Here is a 26,133-nt window from a genome sequence, read left to right on the forward strand (position 1 = left end):
GTTACAACTCTAGCTGCTGCATTTTGGACAAGTTGTAGTCTGTCAGTTGTTTTCTTAGGCAGTCCTGACAAGAGCGCATTGCAGTAGTCAAGCCGAGAAAAAACAAAGGCGTGGATTAGCGTTTTTGCATCGTCCAAGGACAAATAGGCTCTGATTCGTGCAATATTTCTAAGGTGAAAAAAGGCAATCTTGGTAACATGATTAATGTGTGAATTAAAATTCAATTCAGAATCAATAATAACCCCCAGGTTCTTTACTGTACTGTTACTTTCTACAGTCAGGTTGCCAAGTCTGCTTATTATTGATTATTTCTGCTCGCTAGAACCGATTATGAGAACTTCTGTCTTATCCTCATTTAGCTTGAGAAAGTTCTCACTCATCCAACATTTGATGCTAGACAGACAGGTCAACAGCGGGTCTAAAGCACAGGGATCGTCTGGGGCCACAGAAAGATATAGTTGGGTATCATCAGCATAGAAATGAAAATTGACTCCGTGATTGGTAATGAGTTCGCCCAATGGCAGAATGTACAAGGAGAACAGCAGAGGACCAAGAATCGAGCCCTGTGGAACACCGGAACTGATGTCGTGTTTGTCTGAGTCAAACTCGGCTAGATTGACAAAGTAACTTCTGTTTGATAGGTAGGAGGAGAACCAGGACAGGGCCGTACCAGACAGGCCTATCCAGTGCTCCAGACGCTGTATTAAAATTGAATGATCAAAGCCAAAACACATGCTTGCCAACAAGGACACTTTTGGGGATGACATTTAATAGGCGATTCAACATCTTGCCCAAGGACACTTTACAGTATAAATAATAATATCTCAAACTTATATAGCGCTTTTCTGAGTACCCAAAGACGCTTTACATGGGGGGAGGGCTTTAAAGAGGTAACAACAAATAAAAACTTTATTAGAAAAAAGGAAAAAAAACACTAAAAGCTAAAAGAACAAAAAGACAATGAAAAGGGTTAGCTAGGGAGGCAATTTTGAAGAGGTGGGTTTTGAGGGTGGTTTTGAAAGTTTGAAGGGTGGGGGCATCTCTGAGTGCCTTAGGGAGGGCATTCCACAGGGTTGGGGCAGCAAAGTACAGTTGTAAGCACCAAGCCATCCCACGACTGTGATTTTAACAGGTAGGAGGCTGTTGGTAAAGGACTGGAAAAATCCATCTGCACCTGCACCGTCCCTCTGGGATGGCTCGCTGGGACAATTGCCCGCTTACGAGCGACTGTCATACAGGTTGCTGAATAGGACGGACAAATATGACTTAAAGTGGGGACATGTATTGGGACTCTGATGTCTTTCCCGCCTCTGAGTGAGCTCTAAATGAGCTGCATCTTTGGATAAGTACTATTGGAGGACGCAATGGCTGGAATTGGGTCTGGGGTGGACTGCTGTATGCGGTGCAATTTCTGTTTCATTGTTGTTGCTTGAATAAAGCAAATAAAGGAAAATGAATAAAGTAGGCTTTTACCATGAAAAAATGTATAAATACCATAACATAATATCCCAATCCAAACTGGACATACTGTACATAAATAGATACACAGCACCCGAGTGTTTGTTCAGTAACAGCTGTCTCCAAGTCTCTCCAGCTCTGTATTAAACAGGACATGCATTTTCCCATTAGGATACCAATTTTATACAATCAGGATAGAGAACTCAGAGTGAAATTGGAAATGGGAAGTGATGACATAAAGAAATGAGCAGACACAACACTATCAAAATTAAGCTGATACTCAAAATGGGTACTCTCTGCTGATTGGCTCTATACCTGAAAATGTATTTTCTGTTTATTAAAGAGGTGGAGAGACTGGGAGATTCCTATTACTGAACAAACACTATATCAATCATACTACTATCATACTACTATATGGTGTGGGTGCAGGGTTTTTTTCTTTTGTCTCTGATTAATGTGCTGTCAAACTGATAACTATGCTGAGTATCTCAAATGCTGTGCTGTGAGAAGGATGGGCACTTATAAGCTTTTAGCTTCAGCCCATGCCTTTTGATCAAAACAGGACAGTTTTCTTTTTCTTTGCTGATGTAAAATTTGTACTTGATTCCGTGAAGATGTTCAAATAAACAAAACTAAACATAAACATGGTATTAACATTTTAACAAAAAAAATGTTATAACCAAACAAAAATCACCTACCCTACCTTTATTAAAAGACTGTGTAAGGGTTGGAGGGTTAAGGGAGGTGTTGAATTGGGTCATCAGCTGTCTGGGGTCAGGTCCTGTGTGGCTCACACAGCAGTACAACATGACGTGATATAGACATGTCATTTCCATAATGGCTGCCTTTTAGATTACAGCTGGCTGCTGCATGTGTCTGGGGATGTTCAGGGTGGCTGGGCTCCTTCCTTCCCAGGGGGATATGTACACTGACCCCGCATGTGCCTCATGTTGCAGGGGAGGGGGGGAGAGGGGGGGGGGGGTGATTACAGAAAGAGGGCGACACACACACACATAGAGAGAGAGAGAGAGAGCAATGAGGCAGACTGAGAGAGAAAGTAAGACAAAGGGAAGGACGGAGCAGAGCGCATCACACAGCATCGTCTCCCCCGGCAGAGATTTTATTTCATTAAGAATAGTCTTTCAGTATGGTAATTATAGTCTACCTAGGGGCTAATGTGAAAGGGACATGGGTTAATGTGTTGCGAAGGCAAAAGCAAAGTTCACCGCCTGAACGCCTGAACGGAGGTCTACACACACTATTGCATAGCGCCAGCGTACGATAGTGTTGTGTTGCACAGGGAACATTGCAGATCTACAAACTCACAACGGCTCGTTGATGGTGGCGGTCTTAAATTCATCTGTCAGTATGCTCGTACAGTACGACAACACACACACAGTCTAAGAGTCACATTCCATTTCTTGACAGCATTAGACATGCCCATCTAAATCATACATATAGAGCACCGAAGTCTGACGTCAATATCGGTAGATATTGTTGTAATATTATTATTGTTACTGCTGCTGAACTAGAAAATTCGCAATTTTAAAAAATTGCAGAGTGTGGTTGCCGCAGTGTCTTACATATGCCCCTCCCACTAGTATTGCCAGCCAATTACAATTTCAAGTCACGCCTTAGATCATGCGTAAGTAATTCGGAGGGGATTTAACCCCCGAAATTCATGTTTTTGCGACAAACGGTTACATTTCTCGCAATTGCGGCGCCCCCTATGGGTGAAAATGGAATTGCTTTTATAACTTGGTTGATTGAACCACCCCGGACATGTGATTGAAATTTGGGATGGATTGGACATTCCGTTCGTGATTTATGGCATTTTTTGTGATATAGGCCCCTCCTACTAACTTCGGAAGACGATTACGGCCGAACGATACGCACTTTCAAAATTCTGCGGCTCAGTTTTAATTGGATGGGTCCAGAGATCACGTGTGCCGATTTCTGTGAGATTTGGACAAAATCTGTAGGAGGAAAAGCAAAAAGTGTGTTTTGGACAAAATTCAAAATGGCGGAAAATCTATCATGGCGCAAATGGGCGTGGCCTATATGGGGAGATGCGTCATGACCCAAGGAATCCAGGGAAAAAATAATTTTGATTTTACGACCTACGGTTCAAGAGTTATAAGCCAAAAGGTAAAGTGGGCTGTTATAGCGCCACCATGAGGCCGACCGATAAAATTTTAGTGTTAAATAATTTTAGGGATAATGTTGAATTATCCCTAAAAGTTTTGTAAATATAGTGATTACAGTCTCCGACGAACAAATACTTTTATGTGAATTTTTGCCTTTTCCCATTCATGTCAATGGGGAAATTTAATTCACTAATAAATTCATATCAATTAAACTATACAACATTTCTCTTAACAAAATACAAGCACACGATTCTCGATTTTTCCGGTCAATTTGACATATGGCTCAAGTGCGTACAGCGTACAGTGTGGGAGGTATAAAGCGTCAAAATAAAGACTACTAATAAAGACCACACTAACAAATAACACTAGAAAATTCGCAATTTTAAAAAATTGCAGAGTGTGGTTGCCGCAGTGGCTTACATATGCCCCTCCCACTAGTATTGCCAGCCAATTACAATTTCAAGTCACGCCTTAGATCATGCGTAAGTAATTCGGAGGGGATTTAACCCCCGAAATTCATGTTTTTGCGACAAACGGTTACATTTCTCGCATTTGCGGCGCCCCCTATGGATGAAAATGGAATTGCTTTTAGAACTTGGTTGATTGAACCACCCCGGACATGTGATTGAAATTTGGGATGGATTGGACATTCCGTTCGTGATTTATGGCATTTTTTGTGATATAGGCCCCTCCTACTAACTTCGGAAGACGATTGCGGCCGAACGATACGCACTTTCAAAATTCTGCGGCTCAGTTTTAATTGGATGGGTCCAGAGATCACGTGTGCCGATTTCTGTGAGATTTGGACGAAATCTGTAGGAGGAAAAGCAAAAAGTGTGTTTTGGACAAAATTCAAAATGGCGGAAAATCTATCATGGCGGAAATGGGCGTGGCCTATATGGGGAGATGCGTCATGACCCAAGGAATCCAGGGAAAAAATAATTTTGATTTTACGACCTACGGTTCAAGAGTTATAAGCCAAAAGGTAAAGTGGGCTGTTATAGCGCCACCATGAGGCCGACCGATAAAATTTTAGGGTTAAATAATTTTAGGGATAATGTTGAATTATCCCTAAAAGTTTTGTAACTATAGTCATTACAGTCTCCGACGAACAAATACTTTTATGTGAATTTTTGCCTTTTCCCATTCATGTCAATGGGGAAATTTAATTCACTAATAAATTCATATCAATTAAACTATACAACATTTCTCTTAACAAAATACAAGCACACGATTCCCGATTTTTCCGGTCAATTTGACATATGGCTCAAGTGCGTACAGCGTACAGTGTGGGAGGTATAAAGCGTCAAAATAAAGACTACTCCAGTGAGAAAATAATAATAAAGTGTCACAGTTACAAGAGTCTGGTTGCCCATTCGGGCAACCACACTAACTAGAAAATTCGCAATTTTAAAAAATTGCAGAGTGTGGTTGCCGCAGTGGCTTACATATGCCCCTCCCACTAGTATTGCCAGCCAATTACAATTTCAAGTCACGCCTTAGATCATGCGTAAGTCATTCAGAGGGGATTTAACCCCCGAAATTCATGTTTTTGCAACAAACGGTTACATTTATCGCTTCTGCGGTGCCCCCTATGGATGAAAATGGAATTGCTTTTAGAACTTGGTTGATTGAACCACCCCGGACATGTGATTGAAATTTGGGATGGATTGGACATTCCGTTCGTGATTTATGGCATTTTTTGTGATATAGGCCCCTCCTACTAACTTCGGAAGACGATTACGGCCGAACGATACGCACTTTCAAAATTCTGCGGCTCAGTTTTAATTGGATGGGTCCAGAGATCACGTGTGCCGATTTCTGTGAGATTTGGACAAAATCTGTAGGAGGAAAAGCAAAAAGTGTGTTTTGGACAAAATTCAAAATGGCGGAAAATCTATCATGGCGGAAATGGGCGTGGCCTATATGGGGAGATGCGTCATGACCCAAGGAATCCAGGGAAAACATTTTTTTGATTTTACGACCTACGGTTCAAGAGTTATAAGCCAAAAGGTAAAGTGGGCTGTTATAGCGCCACCATGAGGCCGACCGATAAAATTTTAGGGTTAAATAATTTTAGGGATAATGTTGAATTATCCCTAAAAGTTTTGTAACTATAGTGATTACAGTCTCCGAGGAACAAATACTTGAATGTGAATTTTTGCCTTTTCCCATTCATGTCAATGGGGAAATTTAATTCACTAATAAATTCATATCAATTAAACTATACAACATTTCTCTTAACAAAATACAAGCACACGATTCCCGATTTTTCCGGTCAATTTGACATATGGCTCAAGTGCGTACAGCGTACAGTGTGGGAGGTATAAAGCGTCAAAATAAAGACTACTAATAAAGACTACACTAACAAATAACACTAGAAAATTCGCAATTTAAAAAAATTGCAGAGTGTGGTTGCCGCAGTGGCTTACATATGCCCCTCCCACTAGTATTGCCAGCCAATTACAATTTCAAGTCACGCCTTAGATCATGCGTAAGTCATTCGGAGGGGATTTAACCCCCGAAATTCATGTTTTTGCGACAAACGGTTACATTTCTCGCTTCTGCGGCGCCCCCTATGGATGAAAATGGAATTGCTTTTAGAACTTGGTTGATTGAACCACCCCGGACATGTGATTGAAATTTGGGATGGATTGGACATTCCGTTCGTGATTTATGGCATTTTTTGTGATATAGGCCCCTCCTACTAACTTCGGAAGACGATTGCGGCCGAACGATACGCACTTTCAAAATTCTGCGGCTCAGTTTTAATTGGATAGGTCCAGAGATCACGTGTGCCGATTTCTGTGAGATTTGGACAAAATCTGTAGGAGGAAAAGCAAAAAGTGTGTTTTGGACAAAATTCAAAATGGCGGAAAATCTATCATGGCGGAAATGGTCGTGGCCTATATGGGGAGATGCGTCATGACCCAAGGAATCCAGGGAAAACATTTTTTTGATTTTACGACCTACGGTTCAAGAGTTATAAGCCAAAAGGTAAAGTGGGCTGTTATAGCGCCACCATGAGGCCGACCGATAAAATTTTAGTGTTAAATAATTTTAGGGATAATGTTGAATTATCCCTAAAAGTTTTGTAACTGTAGTGATTACAGTCTCCGAGGAACAAATACTTGAATGTGAATTTTTGCCTTTTCCCATTCATGTCAATGGGGAAATTTTATTCACTAATAAATTCATATCAATTAAACTATACAACATTTCTCTTAACAAAATACAAGCACACGATTCCCGATTTTTCCGGTCAATTTGACATATGGCTCAAGTGCGTACAGCGTACAGTGTGGGAGGTATAAAGCGTCAAAATAAAGACTACTAATAAAGACTACACTAACAAATAACACTAGAAAATTCGCAATTTAAAAAAATTGCAGAGTGTGGTTGCCGCAGTGGCTTACATATGCCCCTCCCACTAGTATTGCCAGCCAATTACAATTTCAAGTCACGCCTTAGATCATGCGTAAGTAATTCGGAGGGGATTTAACCCCCGAAATTCATGTTTTTGCGACAAACGGTTACATTTCTCGCATTTGCGGCGCCCCCTATGGATGAAAATGGAATTGCTTTTAGAACTTGGTTGATTGAACCACCCCGGACATGTGATTGAAATTTGGGATGGATTGGACATTCCGTTCGTGATTTATGGCATTTTTGTGATATAGGCCCCTCCTACTAACTTCGGAAGACGATTGCGGCCGAACGATACGCACTTTCAAAATTCTGCGGCTCAGTTTTAATTGGATGGGTCCAGAGATCACGTGTGCCGATTTCTGTGAGATTTGGACAAAATCTGTAGGAGGAAAAGCAAAAAGTGTGTTTTGGACAGAATTCAAAATGGCGGAAAATCTATCATGGCGGAAATGGGCGTGGCCTATATGGGGAGATGCGTCATGACCCAAGGAATCCAGGGAAAAAATAATTTTGATTTTACGACCTACGGTTCAAGAGTTATAAGCCAAAAGGTAAAGTGGGCTGTTATAGCGCCACCATGAGGCCGACCGATAAAATTTTAGGGTTAAATAATTTTAGTGATAATGTTGAAATATCCCTAAAAGTTTTGTAACTATAGTGATTACAGTCTCCGAGGAACAAATACTTTTATGTGAATTTTTGCCTTTTCCCATTCATGTCAATGGGGAAATTTAATTCACTAATAAATTCATATCAATTAAACTATACAACATTTCTCTTAACAAAATACAAGCACACGATTCCCGATTTTTCCGGTCAATTTGACATATGGCTCAAGTGCGTACAGCGTACAGTGTGGGAGGTATAAAGCGTCAAAATAAAGACTACTCCAGTGAGAAAATAATAATAAAGTGTCACAGTTACAAGAGTCTGGTTGCCCATTCGGGCAACCACACTAACTAGAAAATTCGCAATTTAAAAAAATTGCAGAGTGTGGTTGCCGCAGTGGCTTACATATGCCCCTCCCACTAGTATTGCCAGCCAATTACTATTTCAAGTCACGCCTTAGATCATGCGTAAGTAATTCGGAGGGGATTTAACCCCCGAAATTCATGTTTTTGCGACAAACGGTTACATTTCTCGCGTTTGCGGCGCCCCCTATGGATGAAAATTGAATTGCTTTTAGAACTTGGTTGATTGTACCACCCCGGACATGTGATTGAAATTTGGGATGGATTGGACATTCCGTTCGTGATTTATGGCATTTTTTGTGATATAGGCCCCTCCTACTAACTTCGGAAGACGATTACGGCCGAACGATACGCACTTTCAAAAATTCTGCGGTTCAGTTTTAATTGGATGGGTCCAGAGATCACGTGTGCCGATTTCTGTGAGATTTGGACGAAATCTGTAGGAGGAAAAGCAAAAAGTGTGTTTTGGACAAAATTCAAAATGGCGGAAAATCTATCATGGCGGAAATGGGCGTGGCCTATATGGGGAGATGCGTCATGACCCAAGGAATCCAGGGAAAAAATAATTTTGATTTTACGACCTACGGTTCAAGAGTTATAAGCCAAAAGGTAAAGTGGGCTGTTATAGCGCCACCATGAGGCCGACCGATAAAATTTTAGGGTTAAATCATTTTAGGGATAATGTTGAATTATCCCTAAAAGTTTTGTAACTATAGTGATTACAGTCTCCGAGGAACAAATACTTGAATGTGAATTTTTGCCTTTTCCCATTCATGTCAATGGGGAAATTTAATTCACTAATAAATTCATATCAATTAAACTATACAACATTTCTCTTAACAAAATACAAGCACACGATTCCCGATTTTTCCGGTCAATTTGACATATGGCTCAAGTGCGTACAGCGTACAGTGTGGGAGGTATAAAGCGTCAAAATAAAGACTACTAATAAAGACCACACTAACAAATAACACTAGAAAATTCGCAATTTAAAAAAATTGCAGAGTGTGGTTGCCGCAGTGGCTTACATATGCCCCTCCCACTAGTATTGCCAGCCAATTACAATTTCAAGTCACGCCTTAGATCATGCGTAAGTAATTCGGAGGGGATTTAACCCCCGAAATTCATGTTTTTGCGACAAACGGTTACATTTCTCGCATTTGCGGCGCCCCTTATGGATGAAAATGGAATTGCTTTTAGAACTTGGTTGATTGAACCACCCCGGACCTGTGATTGAAATTTGGGATGGATTGGACATTCCGTTCGTGATTTATGGCATTTTTTGTGATATAGGCCCCTCCTACAAACTTCGGAAGACGATTACGGCCGAACGATACGCACTTTCAAAATTCTGCGGCTCAGTTTTAATTGGATGGGTCCAGAGATCACGTGTGCCGATTTCTGTGAGATTTGAACGAAATCTGTAGGAGGAAAAGCAAAAAGTGTGTTTTGGACAAAATTCAAAATGGCGGAAAATCTATCATGGCGGAAATGGGCGTGGCCTATATGGGGAGATGCGTCATGACCCAAGGAATCCAGGGAAAAAATAATTTTGATTTTACGACCTACGGTTCAAGAGTTATAAGCCAAAAGGTAAAGTGGGCTGTTATAGCGCCACCATGAGGCCGACCGATAAAATTTTAGGGTTAAATAATTTTAGTGATAATGTTGAAATATCCCTAAAAGTTTTGTAACTATAGTGATTACAGTCTCCGAGGAACAAATACTTTTATGTGAATTTTTGCCTTTTCCCATTCATGTCAATGGGGAAATTTAATTCACTAATAAATTCATATCAATTAAACTATACAACATTTCTCTTAACAAAATACAAGCACACGATTCCCGATTTTTCCGGTCAATTTCACATATGGCTCAAGTGCGTACAGCGTACAGTGTGGGAGGTATAAAGCGTCAAAATAAAGACTACTCCAGTGAGAAAATAATAATAAAGTGTCACAGTTACAAGAGTCTGGTTGCCCATTCGGGCAACCACACTAATAAAGTGTTACAATTACTAGAGTCTGGTTGCCCCTTTTGGGGCAACCACACTAACTAGAAAATTCGCAATTTAAAAAAATTGCAGAGTGTGGTTGCCGCAGTGGCTTACATATGCCCCTCCCACTAGTATTGCCAGCCAATTACAATTTCAAGTCACGCCTTAGATCATGCGTAAGTAATTCGGAGGGGATTTAACCCCCGAAATTCATGTTTTTGCGACACACGGTTACATTTCTCGCATTTGCGGCGCCCCCTATGGATGAAAATGGAATTGCTTTTAGAACTTGGTTGATTGAACCACCCCGGACATGTGATTGAAATGTGGGATGGATTGGACATTCCGTTCGTGATTTATGGCATTTTTTGTGATATAGGCCCCTCCTACTAACTTCGGAAGACGATTACGGCCGAACGATACGCACTTTCAAAATTCTGCGGCTCAGTTTTAATTGGATGGGTCCAGAGATCACGTGTGCCGATTTCTGTGAGATTTGAACGAAATCTGTAGGAGGAAAAGCAAAAAGTGTGTTTTGGACAAAATTCAAAATGGCGGAAAATCTATCATGGCGGAAATGGGCGTGGCCTATATGGGGAGATGCGTCATGACCCAAGGAATCCAGGGAAAACATTTTTTTGATTTTACGACCTACGGTTCAAGAGTTATAAGCCAAAAGGTAAAGTGGGCTGTTATAGCGCCACCATGAGGCCGACCGATAAAATTTTAGGGTTAAATCATTTTAGGGATAATGTTGAATTATCCCTAAAAGTTTTGTAACTATAGTGATTACAGTCTCCGAGGAACAAATACTTGAATGTGAATTTTTGCCTTTTCCCATTCATGTCAATGGGGAAATTTAATTCACTAATAAATTCATATCAATTAAACTATACAACATTTCTCTTAACAAAATACAAGCACACGATTCCCGATTTTTCCGGTCAATTTGACATATGGCTCAAGTGCGTACAGCGTACAGTGTGGGAGGTATAAAGCGTCAAAATAAAGACTACTAATAAAGACCACACTAACAAATAACACTAGAAAATTCGCAATTTAAAAAAATTGCAGAGTGTGGTTGCCGCAGTGGCTTACATATGCCCCTCCCACTAGTATTGCCAGCCAATTACAATTTCAAGTCACGCCTTAGATCATGCGTAAGTAATTCGGAGGGGATTTAACCCCCGAAATTCATGTTTTTGCGACAAACGGTTACATTTCTCGCATTTGCGGCGCCCCTTATGGATGAAAATGGAATTGCTTTTAGAACTTGGTTGATTGAACCACCCCGGACCTGTGATTGAAATTTGGGATGGATTGGACATTCCGTTCGTGATTTATGGCATTTTTTGTGATATAGGCCCCTCCTACAAACTTCGGAAGACGATTACGGCCGAACGATACGCACTTTCAAAATTCTGCGGCTCAGTTTTAATTGGATGGGTCCAGAGATCACGTGTGCCGATTTCTGTGAGATTTGAACGAAATCTGTAGGAGGAAAAGCAAAAAGTGTGTTTTGGACAAAATTCAAAATGGCGGAAAATCTATCATGGCGGAAATGGGCGTGGCCTATATGGGGAGATGCGTCATGACCCAAGGAATCCAGGGAAAAAATAATTTTGATTTTACGACCTACGGTTCAAGAGTTATAAGCCAAAAGGTAAAGTGGGCTGTTATAGCGCCACCATGAGGCCGACCGATAAAATTTTAGGGTTAAATAATTTTAGTGATAATGTTGAAATATCCCTAAAAGTTTTGTAACTATAGTGATTACAGTCTCCGAGGAACAAATACTTTTATGTGAATTTTTGCCTTTTCCCATTCATGTCAATGGGGAAATTTAATTCACTAATAAATTCATATCAATTAAACTATACAACATTTCTCTTAACAAAATACAAGCACACGATTCCCGATTTTTCCGGTCAATTTCACATATGGCTCAAGTGCGTACAGCGTACAGTGTGGGAGGTATAAAGCGTCAAAATAAAGACTACTCCAGTGAGAAAATAATAATAAAGTGTCACAGTTACAAGAGTCTGGTTGCCCATTCGGGCAACCACACTAATAAAGTGTTACAATTACTAGAGTCTGGTTGCCCCTTTTGGGGCAACCACACTAACTAGAAAATTCGCAATTTAAAAAAATTGCAGAGTGTGGTTGCCGCAGTGGCTTACATATGCCCCTCCCACTAGTATTGCCAGCCAATTACAATTTCAAGTCACGCCTTAGATCATGCGTAAGTAATTCGGAGGGGATTTAACCCCCGAAATTCATGTTTTTGCGACACACGGTTACATTTCTCGCATTTGCGGCGCCCCCTATGGATGAAAATGGAATTGCTTTTAGAACTTGGTTGATTGAACCACCCCGGACATGTGATTGAAATGTGGGATGGATTGGACATTCCGTTCGTGATTTATGGCATTTTTTGTGATATAGGCCCCTCCTACTAACTTCGGAAGACGATTACGGCCGAACGATACGCACTTTCAAAATTCTGCGGCTCAGTTTTAATTGGATGGGTCCAGAGATCACGTGTGCCGATTTCTGTGAGATTTGAACGAAATCTGTAGGAGGAAAAGCAAAAAGTGTGTTTTGGACAAAATTCAAAATGGCGGAAAATCTATCATGGCGGAAATGGGCGTGGCCTATATGGGGAGATGCGTCATGACCCAAGGAATCCAGGGAAAACATTTTTTTGATTTTACGACCTACGGTTCAAGAGTTATAAGCCAAAAGGTAAAGTGGGCTGTTATAGCGCCACCATGAGGCCGACCGATAAAATTTTAGTGTTAAATAATTTTAGGGATAATGTTGAATTATCCCTAAAAGTTTTGTAACTATAGTGATTACAGTCTCCGAGGAACAAATACTTGAATGTGAATTTTTGCCTTTTCCCATTCATGTCAATGGGGAAATTTAATTCACTAATAAATTCATATCAATTAAACTATACAACATTTCTCTTAACAAAATACAAGCACACGATTCCCGATTTTTCCGGTCAATTTGACATATGGCTCAAGTGCGTACAGCGTACAGTGTGGGAGGTATAAAGCGTCAAAATAAAGACTACTAATAAAGACCACACTAACAAATAACACTAGAAAGCAGTTCCTGTAGAAACTGCGTGGGCTCGCGTAAAATGCTTTGTATAAAGTTATTGCCGTGTCAAGTTTGAAACTCGGGGACCGGAGTAATGGTGTTACCATTGGTGGTCTAAGTCCATAATCAAAATTTCTGGACTGTAACATATTGTAAAGAAAAGTAGAAAATGTATTAAAGCTGAAGTAAAAGTTAAAAAAGTATGAACATTTGTAAAAACTATAGTTTAAGCATAAATAACTGCATAAAGCGGAAATAAAGTATGTGGAAGTAGTATGATGCCCAAAAAGGGGCAGAATAAAGTAAGTAAAGTATTACTGTCTACTAATGATTTGTAATGTATGAATAATGCTTTACAATGTATTCTTGATGAATCAAGAAAAGGTAAAAAAGAAAAAAAATAGTCAATCCAATGGAGTATACATATAAAAGCATTCATGAGCTTAACAGAAATAGCATACTTTTACATGTAAATATAAGGTTCAAATAGCATATAGGCCTATCTTTAAAAGCATAAACACAATGATTATTGATAATGGTCTAAGATATTTCTTAAAAAAAATATTAAGATAAAAAATATTAAGTTCTTTATTATTATTTTTTTCCTTTTAAGTTTAAAAAAAAGTTAGTTTTAATTTTTTAATGTTTTTCATTTTTTTTAATTTTTTAATTTTTTAATCATGCTAATGCTAACATGCTAATGCTAACATGCTAACATGCTAATGCTAACATGCTAACATGCTAACATGCTAATGCTATCATGTTAACATGCTAATGCTAACATGCTAATGCTAACATGCTAATGCTAACATGCTAATGCTAACATGCTAATGCTATCATGCTAACATGCTAATGCTAACATGCTAACATGCTAATGCTAACATGCTAACATGCTAATGCTAACATGCTAACATGCTAACATGCTAACATGCTAACATGCTAATGCTATCATGCTAACATGCTAATGCTAACATGCTAATGCTAACATGCTAATGCTAACATGCTAATGCTATCATGCTAACATGCTAATGCTAACATGCTAATGCTAACATGCTAACATGCTAATGATAACATGCTAATGATAACATGCTAATGCTATCATGCTAACATGCTAATGCTATCATGCTAACATGTTAATGCTAACATGCTAATGCTAACATGCTAACATGCTAATGCTAACATGCTAATGCTATCATGCTAACATGCTAATGCTAACATGCTAATGCTAACATGCTAACATGCTAATGATAACATGCTAATGATAACATGCTAATGCTATCATGCTAACATGCTAATGCTAACATGCTAACATGCTAATGCTAACATGCTAACATGCTAATGCTAACATGCTAACATGCTAATGCTATCATGCTAACATGCTAACATGCTAACATGCTAATGTTAACATGCTAATGCTAACATGCTAATGCTAACATGCTAACATGCTAATGCTAACATGCTAATGCTAACATGATAATGCTATCATGCTAACATGCTAACATGCTAATGCTATCATGCTAACATGCTAATGCTATCATGCTAATGCTAACATGCTAACATGCTAATGCTAACATGCTAATTTTTAAGTTTTCATTTTTTTCATTTTTTTCAATTTTTTTCAATTTTTCCATTTTTTTTATTTTTTTTTATTTTTTTAATTTTTTTCATTTTTTTTCATTTTTTTTATTTTTTTTCATTTTTTAAATTTTTTTATTAATTTTTTATTTTTTTGAAAATATTTTTTTATAAACGTGTGTGTGTGTGTGTGTGTGTGTGCATGCGTGCGTGCGTGCGTGCGTGCGTGCACTTGCGAGAGCTGTGTAAAGGCCAGCCAATAGGAAGACAGGGTGTGTGTGTGCGTGCGTGCATGCGTGCGTGCGTGCTCTTGCGAGAGCTGTGTAAAGGCCATCCAATTGCACAAATAGCAGACCTACAAGCCCACAAGGTATCGCAGAGCAACTCATTGAGATCTTGTAACTTTAATTTCAGCCCTGTAATTAAGCTCTTATATGTCTCAGCTGTGGAAGTGTAAAAGACAAACAAGTGGCGCGCAACTTGATCTCTTATTTTACAATGGTTCTGAATGGGGGGAAACTATGCCCGAACAAATTGCTCTATCGCAAAAAGTAAAAGTCGAATGCAAATAATTTCTTCGCTGTGAGTGGCCTGAGATATTGAGGTACACCATGTGCGATTGTGGTGTTGGTACGATCGAAAATGTGGTTATAAGAGCGAGTTAAGAATTGTCATCGCGATAATTTCCTCGTAAGATTTCTACAATGGATGTCAATGAGCAGCTTGACTGTATTTGTGTCACTTAAAAGGCCGTAGTTCACATTCTGTATGTCTCTGTGTTTTGGTGGTCACATTGTGTGAAAGAGGACATGTGTGGCTACAAAATGACCAAAGGACATGCGTGTAAAGTGAATATTTTGGCCGGGACGGCAATTTGTTTGGTAAATTTTCAAGGAAAGATTTTCTGTTTGTACACTCTAGTGAAAGAAGCCCTGCACTCTAAGTTGGCACTAATTAGGCGAAACGGCCTGCGATTGAACTGAGATTTCGGAAAAACCGTTTAACGTATTCGAATACGGTTTGAACCACGAAAAAGTCCAGAGTCGTGTGAGCTTTCTAAAGTTTAAATCACGTTTCTACGACAAAGTATGCCAGAGTAATGAGGCTGCAAAAGTGAGGTTGATTTAGAGATCAATCCCATACATTGTCAATGGGAGGAAAAAACTATAAATAAAGTTAAATATTTTAAAAAGTATAAACTTTTTCAAAACAACTTTTTCACCAATGAAAGTTCAAACATAGATGAACATTATAAAGTTTGAATGAAGTTTCAAAGTGAAAGTATGACGGAGTAATAAGAGCTAAAAAAAGTTAACTGTGAAAAATGGGACCTTTCTTCCATCGACTCTCACTATAAAGAATGTAAAAAAAAGTTAAAAAGTTAAAAAGTATAAAAAGTATAAAACTTTGTAAAAATAAAAAAACAAGCACACATCACTGCAAAGAGCTGAACAGTTTGAAGTTTGAACTAAATTTCAAGTATAAAGTATGCAGAAGTAGTTAGGTGCCAAAAAAAAAGGGCGGAAATTGGAATAAAGAAATAAATAAATATAAATTGGCAGTAACAATTGTGTGCTCGCTGAGGCGAGCCCACAACTAGAAAATTCGCAATTTTAAAAAATTGCAGAGTGTGGTTGCCGCAGTGGCTTACATATGCCCCTCCCACTAGTATTGCCAGCCAATTACAATTTCAAGTCACGCCTTAGATCATGCGTAAGTCATTCGGAGGGGATTTAACCCCCGAAATTCATGTTTTTGCGACAAACGGTTACATTTCTCGCATTTGCGGCGCCCCCTATGGATGAAAATGGAATTGCTATAAGAACTTGGTTGATTGAACCACCCCGGACATGTGATTGAAATTTGGGATGGATTGGACATTCCGTTCGTGATTTATGGCATTTTTTGTGATATAGGCCCCTCCTACTACCTTCGGAAGACGATTACGGCCGAACGATACACACTTTCAAAATTCTGCGGCTCAGTTTTAATTGGATGGGTCCAGAGATCACGTGTGCCGATTTCTGTGAGATTTGGACGAAATCTGTAGGAGGAAAAGCAAAAAGTGTGTTTTGGACAAAATTCTAAATGGCGGAAAATCTATCATGGCGGAAATGGGCGTGGCCTATATGGGGAGATGCGTCATGACCCAAGGAATCCAGGGAAAGAATAATTTTGATTTTACGACCTACGGTTCAAGAGTTATAAGCCAAAAGGTAAAGTGGGCTGTTATAGCGCCACCATGAGGCCGACCGATAAAATTTTAGTGTTAAATAATTTTAGGGATAATGTTGAATTATCCCTAAAAGTTTTGTAACTGTAGTGATTACAGTCTCCGAGGAACAAATACTTGAATGTGAATTTTTGCCTTTTCCCATTCATGTCAATGGGGAAATTTTATTCACTAATAAATTCATATCAATTAAACTATACAACATTTCTCTTAACAAAATACAAGCACACGATTCCCGATTTTTCCGGTCAATTTGACATATGGCTCAAGTGCGTACAGCGTACAGTGTGGGAGGTATAAAGCGTCAAAATAAAGACTACTAATAAAGACCACACTAACAAATAACACTAGAAAATTCGCAATTTTAAAAAATTGCAGAGTGTGGTTGCCGCAGTGGCTTACATATGCCCCTCCCACTAGTATTGCCAGCCAATTACAATTTCAAGTCACGCCTTAGATCATGCGTAAGTCATTCGGAGGGGATTTAACCCCCGAAATTCATGTTTTTGCGACAAACGGTTACATTTCTCGCTTCTGCGGTGCCCCCTATGGATGAAAATGGAATTGCTTTTAGAACTTGGTTGATTGAACCACCCCGGACATGTGATTGAAATTTGGGATGGATTGGACATTCCGTTCGTGATTTATGGCATTTTTTGTGATATAGGCCCCTCCTACTAACTTCGGAAGACGATTACGGCCGAACGATACGCACTTTAAAAATTCTGCGGCTCAGTTTAAATTGGATGGGTCCAGAGATCACGTGTGCCGATTTCTGTGAGATTTGGACGAAATCTGTAGGAGGAAAAGCAAAAAGTGTGTTTTGGACAAAATTCAAAATGGCGGAAAATCTATCATGGCGGAAATGGGCGTGGCCTATATGGGGAGATGCGTCATGACCCAAGGAATCCAGGGAAAAAATAATTTTGATTTTACGACCTACGGTTCAAGAGTTATAAGCCAAAAGGTAAAGTGGGCTGTTATAGCGCCACCATGAGGCCGACCGATAAAATTTTAGGGTTAAATAATTTTAGGGATAATGTTGAATTATCCCTAAAAGTTTTGTAACTATAGTGATTACAGTCTCCGACGAACAAATACTTTTATGTGAATTTTTGCCTTTTCCCATTCATGTCAATGGGGAAATTTAATTCACTAATAAATTCATATCAATTAAACTATACAACATTTCTCTTAACAAAATACAAGCACACGATTCCCGATTTTTCCGGTCAATTTGACATATGGCTCAAGTGCGTACAGCGTACAGTGTGGGAGGTATAAAGCGTCAAAATAAAGACTACTCCAGTGAGAAAATAATAATAAAGTGTCACAGTTACAAGAGTCTGGTTGCCCATTCGGGCAACCACACTAATTAGTCACATTTTCGCTAGAAACAGACTGTATCACTAGTGACTGACTGTCGCAAACGATACAGAGACACCTCCCTGACAATAACGCAGAGACAGCTTGTTTATTTTTGGACCACAATGCTTATATGAAACGATTTTAAGATGAACCCATGTTATTCTCCATAGAGAAATGACTTCCGTGAACCAGGCAGAACCACGAGATGAGCGAGTGACTTCAGGACTTCGGCGCTCTATACCTATACTATGCAGCCATTCCACAACCAGCTACTATATACAGTCTGTTTGTATGTGGTGTCAGACCAGAGCTCACTCAGCTAGAGACAGAGAGAGAGAGCCTATTCCACCCACGCAAAACCCGGCCAAATGCTGGGTACCAAAATATGAACATGCATTGTCAGCGCAATTATGCTTGTAGTTTATATTTTCTTGTCTCACAGAACATAAGACGGTTCACATGATTCTAGACACTGGCTTCAAGACAGATTCGTGAGACAATTCCCATTGCTGAGACAATTCCCACCAGGTATATCTTATTTGGATTAATAATAGTATGATATATTTAATCTGATATTATGATACATGAAATGTTACAGACCTGTAAGGGTCCATTTGGAACCCCCTCAAGAAACCCTGAGAGTCCCTGGACTGCACTATGAGAAGTTAACGCATTGAACAATCTCCTCCTGTACCAAGAACAGGTTTGTTGTTGGAGAGAACTGAATAGTGGAAACACCAGAGCTGATGGTCTGTATTCCGATATTCGGCGGATATTCTGATAAATCAGTGTCTTGAGATGTTGGGCACAGCACTGTAAAGTTTTGGTCCTCAAAGTAAGTAACCTCTGGGCCTCTGTGCTCGATGGCAAAAGTGTGAAATTGATGGAAATGCCCCCAGTGGGAGTGGGGCAATTAGCATAGTGCTGGCTCGTATGTCGTTAAACATGGCCATAGTTTTATGGCCACCTACATGGTCCATTAAGAAGCATTGACTCATTGACTTAATGAAATGCTAAAGCGCACGTGACTGTTTGGTAGCCATGTGTGCCTATCCATTTGTGTCCATAAAAATGACACATGCGGCATGCTGTAACAATGTATTTCACAGGACAGGCCACTCGAGGAGATAACACTAGGCATACGGTCAAGGTCATAAGTGCTGCTTAAATCAAAGTATTAAGTTCAAAACAGTCTGGCGGTGGCAATATGCACTCTGTTACCCAGTTGAGCTATACACGTTAAAATGTGAAATGTAGCTGCACTCAACCTATTGACACAAACACGTACAATTACCAAACTGGACATAAATGCCTTTATTTTACTGCACAGGCAAGCCATTATGTTCATGGAAGTCTAACTATAAATGCACCAAGTCTCTGTGTGTACGTCTGTAATCCACGTTACCTGAGAACCGTTAGATCCACCGTCAAATTCAACACACACGTTCCACACCACCACAGGAAGTTTGTTTTGTGTTTTATACCTGCATGTCTTAAATTGTTTTATATAATGAATGTAATCTCGTCAGCATTGAAAATGAGGGAGAACCTCAATTGCTCTTTCGAGAATAAATAAAGGTTTCAATCAAGTGCAGTGCCCGGTGTCGGTCGGACGCACGGTTGTCCAGAACCGCCCAAAAAAGGCTCTGGACAGGGCCCCTGCCCAGGGTCCATATATTGAGCTGGCCTGTTCTGACCTCACAGCACTCCATATTTGGGCATGCCTGACACAGAACTCCATAAACTGGCCTGTTCTGACATCCCAACACTCCATATTTGTGCGGCTCTGCTCTAGTAATATGTAATACACACAAAAGACTTGTGACTGGAGCTGTAAATGAAAGTGCTGTTGAACTTTGGTAGAACCTTGGGGTGTGTGTGTCCGGTTTTTGGTGAGATTTGCCGGGATCCGAATTCCCAAGAGATACAGCAGATAAGCTACGTTCAATACGCACAATTGATTTATTTAATGCTTCAATAATTTCCTTGTTTTACGAATCAAATATGCTTTTTATAGGGTTTTTATTAGTTCATTTAAACATAAAACACATATAACAACATTCACACATTTGTTCAAACTTCCCCAATGCAGACTGACAAATAGTACCCTGGAACTTGTGCATTTGGCACGGCCTTAAAGTCTAATGCCTAACCTACTCTCATTTGGTGAAGTGTGGTTAATATTGAACATATTAGTTTGTGTGGCGTGTGCCACTTTTCACTATGTGTGTGGTACTTCCACCTATGTGTGGCGTGTGCCACTTCCAACTATGTGTGTGTGGTTTTAAATCTACCATTCAAGATTATTGATTTGGAGAAAGAAACACAAATATACATTTGGTTACAACCTAATCATCATATTTACACATTTATAACATATTTATGGAATAATGCACATATCATATGAATATATTTACCGCTGGCCTCATGCTGGTCTCTTTTATCTTGTCACGGTGGTACGGTGTAGAATCTAACTTCCACTTTCCATCAACAGTGTACTTAGACCAAAGAGAATGCCTTTGCAGCCAATCAAATGACAGGGTCAGTTTTTCTGCCCCCGTCCTTTAGCCAATGAGAAGCCACAGACACCTTTGCCTGTGGATTCTGACATCAGCCCCTCGCAACATGCTCCTATCACTTCCTGTCAAGTGAGCTGCTGCTTATCTCTAGATCAAATGTCTAGATTAACTTGGTAGATCATTACATTCTTATATTATCTAGGCTTTACTAACCCAGTATAATATTGGTTACATTTAGAACACATTTTACTCAATGAAAAGAAAGAATTACCAGACCATGGTTTCTCCCTCTACATGTTCTGCTCAGTTTCAGAGTCTCAGATGTCTTTCCTGCCAGGTCATAAATCCCTTTGTTCCCTTGACTGGCACTGATAAGGATTTCCACAACCCCCTACCAATAGTGGCTGCTTTCATGGAATGTGCAGTGAGAGACCCTCAGTTCTCCCTTGCAGTCTTCATCAGTGTGAAAATAGCTGATCAATACTTATGACCTATTCTATATTTTACTACACTTCTGAATAACACATCCTTGCACATCCATATATAACTCGACAGTGTGTGTGTGTGTGTGTGTGTGTGTGTGTGTGTGTGTGTGTGTGTGTGTGTGTGTGTGTGTGTGTGTGTGTGTGTGTGTGTGTGTGTGTGTGTGTGTGTGTGTGCGTGCGTGCGTGCGTGCGTGCGTGCGTGCGTGCGTGCGGGCGGGCGTGCGTGCGTGCGTGCGTATCAATAGCTGACAGGAAACACACTTGGACCCAAGCTGTTCCCTAGCAACGCAAATCCACTGAAGTGAAATCATGAGAAGGAATTTCTATTGTGATTGTTGAATAAAACGGATGTCAAAGTTGTTTTAAGTCTTCCTGTGACCCACTGTGCTGGAATGAATGTTCTAGATTCTAAAAATATCCCACCGGTGTGGATCATGTGCATAAAGTATGTCAACCTCCTGGGTGGATATTATTCGGTCCTTTACCACACAACCGCACACCCCACATTTCAATTTGTACGACATGGCCAGGAAGATTTGGTGCACTTTACGTTGTGGGGACGACCGAATCATGTCCTTTATGCACAGGGTGACCTCTTATGCCTTATGACCTGCATATGGACAATGAACCGTAAATCAGCATACCGCTGTAATTTACTGTATTTCTCTGCTGACAAAATATTAAAGTGGCACAGCTAGAGGTTGCTGATAGCGTTGTGCCTAACATCCATCTATCTATCTATCTATCTATCTATCTATCTATCTATCTATCTATCTATCTATCTATCTATCTATCTATCTATCTATCTATCTATCTATCTATCTATCTATCTATCTATCTAATAACATGCCAGTCACATAATGTTGTACATGTTGTACAGTCGTAACTGTGTCAAACTGTACTGATTTAATTTTGTTTAATGCAGAGCATGAACATATAATACAATTAATATGGGTAATGCACAGTTTTATGTTTTTGCAGACCTCGAGTGTCCTGGAACTTCTGTGAGAGATAATTAAGTACTGATCATTAACGCATCACTATGTAATTTACGGTTTAATCACACACACTCGCACGCACCCACCCCACACGCACCTACTGTACATGTGTTGTGCAGATAGCTGCCAGGACATCTATTTTATCTATTTTATCTATCAATATTTACCAATCCAATAATGGTGTTGGTGGGTGCTCTCATTAACAGCATGTGCAGACAGAGATAAATATAGAAAAAACGAAATCCCTACATTCAATATTTATTTTGAATGTTGGGATTTAGTTTTTTCTATATTTATCTCTGCGTATAGCGTTTACCCCAAAGAGTTCAACAAAAGTGGTTATTTTTAGGGGCACGGTGGCACAGTTGGTAGTGCTGTCGCCTCACAGCTAGAAGGTCCTGGGTTCAATTCCCACTCGGGACGCTGTGGGCGCTGGCGGCGTGTTTCCTCCTCCGCGTCATCAGTGCCCATACCCGAAGGCGGGGTTGGCGAAAGGGCCTTTCTGTGTGGAGTTTGCATGTTCTCCCTGTGTCCCCTAGGGTAGGTACCCTCACAAAAAACATGCAGTAATCCTGGTCACTAAACTGCCTCCCCTTGGCCAGCCGGGGCGCCTGATTGAGGGGAAAGGAACTGGTTGAAATAACGTGTTCCTTCCACGCGCTACGTCCAACCAGGGAAACTCCCCCCTGTCAGGTGTAAAGGAGCAACTTGGACACTCAGGCATGAAGGAAGCATGAGTTCAAGTCCGTTGCTCTCCCCTTGTCCCCCATATATGGGGACTAGGTTGGTGGAGGGTGTGTAGAGCCCAGGATCACATTATGATTGACACAGGGGTGAAAAATGGGTTACAAAATTGTGGGATAAAAAATATATTACTTGCACTGTTTGACAAGATGTCAATCCTTTGACACTGACAACGATATACACATGCAAGATAAAGAAAATGGAACGATACTGTACAAAAGACAAGATGAAGACCAGACGGAGACGCTGTCAATATGTCAAAAGATTTAAAGACAGGTTCGATTCCTGAGCCCGACCACCTTTGCTGCGTGTCACTCCCCGTCTCTCTCTCTCTCTCTCTCTCTCTCTCTCTCTCTCTCTCTCTCTCTCTCTCTCTTCCCGTTTCCTGTCATTCTAAAACTGTACTATCCTAAAAGATCCTATAAAACTCAAATATATTTAGAGACAAGGTGGAACAATGAACTCAGCACAATAGTGTCGATAGGCTAAGTGAAGAAATGGAAACAGAAGACGTGTGTAATAGATTATTAGAAACAGAATACGTGTGTAATAGATATATTAGTTGATTATCTTTTGTTGGGGATAAAATAGCATTATTCATTCTGATGGGTGAGAGCTAAATCAGGATTGAATCTACCGACAAAACAGATTTTAGTGTCAAATTGTTATCAACGTGGACAAATTAATTATCTGAGCCTGTTTTTTTTTTTCATCGATTCAATTTCACTTGTATGTCCTGCATCCTGATTGTTATCACGACCTGAACATGCATTTTCTGCTTACTAAGGAGCTGGAGAGACAGGGAGACCCATGATGTTACTGAACAAACACTCTATACTAGCAATGATTACTATCAGAATATAGAGCTATTTATTCAAATAAATCTGCACCTTTTACACTTTTAGTGCCGGAAGTGCTTCAAAATAGGAGCTCTGGGGTGCCGGAGTTGTCTGATCACTTTTACTCTGAAAGCCATGAACCGGAAACACTTTCCTAAAAAAGTTGACTTTACAAAGTTGACCTTACATCTCGATCATTTTAATTTATACGATATATGATCCAAAAAGCGTTCATATTTTGCGGGAGAGACGGATGAGGAGCAGAAATGAAGCGCCAGCATATCGATCCATTCATCACCACGGAGAGCGCCCTGGATTAGGAGATACGAGTCATTCTTTCCGCCGCGCTAACATGTGAGTCAACGGCAAGCTAATAATTGCCCAGAGCGTTGGCATACGGCAAGCGAAAAGCGAACGGACAAAAAAAATTATAGGAAAAATTCTGAATATTCTTATCTCGCCCCGTATCTTTGAGGGTGCGCTAGGACGTCCACAGACGTCCAAGGCACCTCTCGGTTCGAATCCTTAAGACGGCCTGAGGCGTCGTATGTAAAGATTGTGTTAATATGTGAACGGTATACCCTTGGCTTAAGGGGATGGCAGGTAACAGATAGATTCCTAGTCTATAGCGCAGGGGTTCTCAACGTCTGGGAACCCCCCCAGAATGCTGGTCTTGCAACCATTGGGCCTCTACTACCGTTTAAGCTACAGTCTCATTAATTCCAGTACCTTGGGGATGACCGCCAAAGTGACTAAGCCCTTGGCTTAGTGGGTATAGTACATAAACTGAGCAAACTGGGTGAGCATTCAATGTCTTGGGATTTGTTTTTTTATTGTATCCATTGGTTATTATTTCCATTGCCGGTTTGCTTATATATTTATGTACGTATGTCCCTGACCTGAAGCTCTCAGAGTGTTTGTCTATCCCTGTGTATAGACACAGGGATTGACTGACTAGACTGCCAACTGACTAGAACGGCTCTAATAATAGGAGATATTGTGCTTCAGCCTCGTGTCCATCTATCTGTACATCCAGGAATCTCTGTGTGTCAGGGATCTTATAGCACTTCAAAATGGAGTGGCATACAGTACCTATTGCTCTCAGTGCTGCATGACAACGTATACTCAAGTAAATAGTAAAGTATTCAGTAGTACAAATTATGAAGTACATTTAGATCAGCCATTAGATCACTAAATTTGAAATGGGGCTAAAGTGGTTAATTCATAATATATATTTTGTAATTTTGGGTCCCTGAGTCCCTTCGTAGAAATGCAGTGGAGCTAAAAGTATTTATATTTGAAATGAAAGTCATGAGCTTGCAATATAAACAAATACTCAAATATATGGCGGCGGTGGGCCGGGGTAGAGTGGCTGGACCCGGGTTCGAACCCGGGCTCCCCCAGAGTTCGTGTCGAAGTGTCCTTGAGCAAGACACTGAACCCCAAATTGCTCCTGATGTGCTGGTTGGTGCCTTGCATGGTTTCCGCTGCCATCAGTGTATGAATGGGTGAATGTAATGCACTATGTATGGATAAAGGTGCTATATAAATGCACCATTTAACCAAGTACTCAAGTAAATATACTGTCCACCACTGATTGCTCCTATCCATGCCACATGTCAGTCGGCAGGGTCTGTTTGATACTTTTGAGGCTGGGTTACAAAATATAATTTTAAAGCACCCTAGTGGGAAAAACAGCTCAAGTGAAAAAACGTGGAACCGGCCGGTTGCCTTAATAATAGTGTGAGATTTATAGATTTTGGGGCATAAATAATATATTAGAAGCTTTTTTTTTATCAAGAATTGATCAATGTCACCATGGCCCTGTACATACTGTACACTGTACAAAAAAAGGGGAGGGGGGGTTCAAAAGGGCACATTGCAGGTGGTTGAAACAGCGGTACTGAATACTTTTCATGTGGCCTCTCCAGACTCCTGTGAAACGTCATTCACTGCCAGGCATATAGGCTTTTTCATTGTATCTATAGGCTACTAGTTATTTTGGACCCACATGGCAGAAATGTTCCATGTCTTCAGGTGAATTGTCATGAGACATAAGAGAGTTTTTCTGTCAAAGATGGAGTGGGTAAAAAAAGGAAAAAAGGAAAAAATAATATAGCCTATTGGACAGATTTGAAAGCAGAGTTGACAGCCTGAGATGAATCCAGAACACAGTAACATGCCTCTCTAGTACCTTTCACATTGGAGTGGTGTACTCTTTTATACATAGCCTATGGCTCCTTCAAGCCCAAATAAAAAT

General features: G+C 40.1%; 1 protein-coding gene across 1 annotated transcript in view; it reads right to left on the minus strand.

Moving 5' to 3' along the window:
• Positions 1-26,133, minus strand: part of ajap1 (adherens junctions associated protein 1) — a gene marked incomplete at both ends in the record, with an annotated part of 90,860 nt that overhangs the window by 18,007 nt on the left and 46,720 nt on the right. The window lies entirely within an intron of this gene.

The sequence above is a fragment of the Protomyctophum parallelum genome (assembly GCF_964188405.1).
Source record: "Protomyctophum parallelum genome assembly, chromosome: 7".
Lineage (NCBI taxonomy): Eukaryota > Metazoa > Chordata > Actinopteri > Myctophiformes > Myctophidae > Protomyctophum > Protomyctophum parallelum.